This window comes from Vombatus ursinus, unplaced genomic scaffold, assembly GCF_900497805.2.
Source record: "Vombatus ursinus unplaced genomic scaffold, bare-nosed wombat genome assembly UNPS02014176.1, whole genome shotgun sequence".
NCBI lineage: Eukaryota > Metazoa > Chordata > Mammalia > Diprotodontia > Vombatidae > Vombatus > Vombatus ursinus.
The window spans coordinates 1,989,802-1,994,925 of record NW_020953954.1 but is presented as its reverse complement, the minus strand read 5'-3'; positions in this window follow the sequence as shown (position 1 = coordinate 1,994,925).

Genomic DNA, 5,124 nt, shown 5'->3' with positions numbered 1-5,124 from the left:
GAGAGAGAGAGAGACAGGGGGCAGGGTAGGGGGCTGCTGCCTGTTCTGCTCTGTGTCCCCCACCTCCCCCCCCAAGCCAGCCCAGCGGCCTTTAAGGAGGGCTAATCTCAGGGTTACAATGGGGGGGTTGCGGCTAGGTGGGCAGCTGTTGTTGGCCTGTCATGGCTGCTCTCCCACTGACTTGGGGCCCTCGTTGTGCTGGCTGGACTCCCCCAATCCCCCCCTTCTGGGCTGTTTCACCCATCCTTCTTCCCTCCTGGGCCAGTAGGTGTCTGGGGACATTATCTCCCTACCTCCTCTGCCCCCACCCAAAGGCTTCTGGCTGGAAGAAAGTCTCTGCTCCTCTCCAGTCCCCTCTGTTCTGACTTTCGCACCCCCCCCCCAATCTGCTCTCAGCCCATTGGAGGAGATGGGACAGCCCCCACCCATGCTGTGTGACCCTAAGGAAGGCCCTTCCTGTCTCTCAAGCCGCAGTTTCCTCATGTCTAAAATAGTGGGTTGGACTCAATCTCCAGAGCTAGCTCTGTCTCCTCTCTAACTGTGGTGTTTGAGGCAACCCTCCCTAGGGGTTGAGGGCCTCCCCTCTAACCGTAGGAGGAATGAGGCTTTGGGGTCCCTTCGAAGGAGGCCTCTAGCCTCTGGCCCCTGCCCCTGCCAGCTTCCCTTGCTCTCTCTCCTTGCCAGGGCTGTACTGAGGGGGCATCAGGGGGTGCCAGGGTCCAGGCTTCCAGTGCCTGGCCTCCTCAGCCGTTTCCTCTGTTTCTTGTTCTCTGTGTACCCAGTGCAAAGTGGGGTCTCTGCCTCCTGAGGACACAAAAAGCCAGAGCCTGGGAGTATCCCTGTGTTCTGGGTAGTGGGGGAGCTGTCTGGGCTTAGCCAGGGACCTTCAGTAGCCCCTCCCCAGGGTGATGCCTGGTTGGGTGGGGGAGAAGGGAGGGGGTGGCAGAAGACAGGCCTCGGCCTTTCAGGGCCTTCACTGGTCTCTTCTGTTCACCCCCATGTTCCTTCCATCTCCCCCCTCCTCAGGCTCCCACTCCCTCTGCCTTTGGCCCTCCCCTCTATCCTGCTCACTCCTCTTCCAGCTCGCTCCCACCTTTCCTTTGGCTGACTTCATTTCTTCCCTTCCTCCTTTCCTCTATCTCTCCCCTTGTAACTGCCCCTGTCCTCCCCTTCCTTCACCCCCACCCTTGTCTTTTTTGCTCCCAGATAAGAAGATAAGCTATCATGGTTGTATTTGCAATCCACAGATTAGAGAATTAAGTATTTATTATTATTATTATTAATTATTATTATTATTAATTATGATGTAAATTTGCCTCCTGGTCTTTGTTGACTTGAGTTTCTTGGTGGCTTGGTGTGAATTCCACACTGGTCACCTTCCCATTCTTGTCCCCCTTCCCCCCCCCCAGTTATCTGGGAGACAGTTGAGTGAGGCTGTCCTCTGCCTGAGGTCACAGATGGGGGGTGGGGCAGGGGATGGAGGGGCTCCTTTCCTCCCCCTCCCCTCCCCCCCATCTCTAGAGTCACTTACTTGTGACCACGGTCCCCAGGATCCTCTCTTGGACTCATGCTTTGAGATCCCAAGCTGTCCCTTCTTCCCAGTCTCAGGAGGCCACCAAGCCTGGGTGCTGAGCTGGCAGGGACGGCTGGGACTCAGGGATGCATGGGGGATCCCACAGCAGAGGAAAATGAGGAATAAGTCCTCTTGAGTCATCCTGGCTCCTTGGCTCCTATGGGATCCAGGGGTGAGAGGCAGTACCCCGCATGAGACCAGTGATGGGGAGAGGAGGAGGGAGCTATGGATTGGCTCACTTTGTGCTGAGTTGTTCTAGGGGGGCTCTGGGCGAGGCCCTCCTCCTCCTCAGCCATCCCCCAGCCAGGCCACATCAAATCCTCTTCTAGGCCCCCTCTCTGGAGACCCTGCTACCTGCCCTCTCTCCTCCACACCGTAGCCAGTCCAGCCTGGCCCCTTGCTCTTAGGCCAGGGGGCCTCCCCCTCTGGCCCCTCCCCCCCAGGTCACGGCAGATTGGGAGGGGCCCGGCTGCCCCCCCACCTGGTGGAGCTATTTATCAGTGACCGCCGGCGGCCGGCCTCTCCCTCCCTCTTTCCGTTCCTTTCTTTTGTATTTGGAAACAATGTGTTGTAATAAAGACTCCTATAGATGTTTCCTCTTGGCCTCAGCTTGGTTTTTCTCTGTGAGGGGAGGACAGTGAAGGGAGCAGGGGGACATGCGGCTCCGAAAGATTGTTGTCACTGAAATCAGCATGACCTTGAGGGGAGACGGGAAGAGCAGGCACAGGCCCTTTCTCTGGGGCTCTGCCAGTGAGCGATGGGCGGTCAGGGGGAACAGACCCAGGATCTGTCCTTGGGGAAATGAGACAAGGGGCTCTGAGCCGACTTCCCACTGGCTCTAATGACGTGGTCCTAAGGAGCAGATCCCACCGGGGAAGGGGAGACTCAAGTGCAGAGCGGTAAGGGACTTTGTACACCATCCCTTGGCGCTGCCTCCTTCTGCAGGCCCTGCGGGGCCTGGCCCTCGGGCACACAGGTGGAGGCGCTGTCCAGTTCCCAGGGGCCTCTTCCACGTACAGGCAGACACCTGGCCCCCCTCAGGAGGCCCGAGAGGGGCAGAGGGGCAGGGAAAGCTCAGCGCTGGCCCCGGCTGGGTTTGGGCTAGCACTGAGCAGGCAGGGCTCAGACGCTAAGAGGTCCGAGGTCCTGGGCAGGCACACTCACTTTGTGGCCGTGGGCAGATTGCTTTTTCCTCTCTGGGCCTCTTGTAGGGGCCAGATGGGTCCGGAATAGTGCTTCCCAACCCGTGGGCCCCTGCGTTATTGGGAAGGGTCTATGCATTCACACAAGCATTGCCACATTGGGTCTCGTCCGCTGGAGGATGCTAACTCTGCGTCGGCTCTCCTCTATTGGGATCCGCAATGGACTTTTGAAGGGCCTGCTGCTGGGGAGGGAAGGGGGAGGAGGATTGACCGCTGGAGAGTCAGCTGGGCCTCTGGAGTTGGAGGGGCAGTGCAGGTGCACTTCACGGGACTGGGGAAGGACTGGCCTCTGGAAGGAAGGCAGAGCAGAGACGCAAACCCAGCCACATGGGTCCACAGCACTGCCCAGGTGGCCTGAGCCTGCTTCAAATGCACTTGGCCAATATTTAACGCAATAAATAAAAACACAATGAAACAGAGTTAGTCGACATGCAGCCTGCACGGGGGAGGGGAGAGCGCACGCTGGGGGGACAGGACGTTTCTGTTGGAATGTAGAGGTCCCTGGGTGTCCAGCGGAGCAATTTGAGGGAAATGGGGCCCTCTAGGAACCCACTGGCTGTAAGGATGCTCTGAGCCATGGCTGGGGGCCCCACTGAGCTGCCCCTCCAGACATCCATGGTTCCCCATCCCTACAGGGTGGGTCTCCAGCCTCCACTCTGGGGGCGCCTGAGACTGGAAGCTCATCACGTCCCTTCCCCTGCCTTTGCGCTCATCTGACTGAGTTGCAGTTGGTGGCCCATTGACGATGAGGACAACTTGGAGAGCTGGGGGTGGGGAGGCCCCACTACCCTGCCCCGCACAGCACGTTCCTGGCTGGACCCAAAGGCCATCCTCCCTCCAGGAAGGAGGGGCCTTCTCCTTGGACACCTACTCTCACGGAAAGAGTTCTGGATGGAGAGAGAAGAGCTGGCTCTGCTCCCCAGGTGAGGTTAACTCAGTTTCCCCACCTATAAAGGAGGAGGAAGGAGCTGCCGCCCTGGCTTTCCTGTCCTGAGAAGGGCCTACCCCCACCCCCTCGCTTCACAGACAGTCAGGTGGGCAATAGGCATTTATTAAGCACCTACTATGTGCCAGACACTGTGATAAGCACTGGGCATATAAAGAGACAGAAAAGTCTGCCCTCAAGAGGCTCACAGTCTAGTTGGAGAGACAAGCTGTATATAGAGTAAATAGGAAATAATTAGCAGGGGAGGCCCTAGGATGAAGAAGGCTCGCTGTAGGAGGGGTTTTAGCGGGCCTTAAAGAAAAGCAGGGAGGTCGGTGGTTGGAGCTGAGGAGTGACAGAGCAGTCCCGGCCTGGGGACGACCAGGGAGCAAGGGTCTTGGTCAGGGACCAACCGGGAGGCCAGGGCCACTGGCTCAGGGTGCAGGGGGCCTGCTTAGGAAGGGCTCTGACTGCCAGACATTTTGGGTTTGCTCCCAGAGGTAATAGGTAGCCTTGGAATGTATTGAATGCTGACGTGGTCAGACTTGGTTTTAGCAAGATCACTTCGGCAGCTGAGTGGAGGACAGACTGGAGTGGGGAGAGACAGGCAGGCAGTGCCCCTGCCAACCTCCTCCCCCAGCGGCTATTACAGTGGTCCAAGCATCAGTCACCAGGGCCTGCAGAGGGGGAGAGCCCTGTCTGAGGAGACACAGATGCGTGGGGTGACCTGGGCTCCAGATCTGGTGTGGGCAGAGTCAAGGGCGCTGCCCCCAGGTGTTCTCAGCAGTGGTGGGGAGGGGGAGGAGAGTGGGGCTGGGGAGGGAAGATCATGAATTCAGTGATGGACAGTCCCGTTTGAGATGTCCATAGGAAGTGGGAGCTAGGAGCCTGGAGGTCAGGAGAGATGCCAGGTCAGGACACAGCTTAGAGTCACCAGGAGGAAGCTGATCATTAAATTCACTCCCCAAGTGAAGTTATGAGGAGGGGGAGGCCCAGCACAGAGCCTGAGGGACCCCTCAGGTTGGAGGAGGAGACAGCCAAGGACATGGAGCAGGAGCGGCTAGAGAGGGAGGAGGAAAACCAGGAGAAGAGGGGATCCCGGACAGGAGTGCCCACAGAGCCCAGGCTGAGGGCATCAAGACAATGAGGGCTGAGAAAAGGCCTCTTGATGTGGTTACTAGGATTTCATTGGTCATTTTAGAGAACAGCTTCAGCAGAACGATGGGGCCAGAGGCCAGGGAAGAGCTAAAAGAAGTGCAGATGCCTTCTCCTGGAGAAGAACTGCATAAAGCCAAGGTGAAAGCACAGGGGGCCATGCCCAGGCACAAGGGGAGTCAGGGACTGCCCCAGAAACTACGGGCTGGCCCCTGGGCTGGGCTGGGCTGGGCTGGGCTGGGGTGAGGTGGGGTGGACCCTGGGCTGGG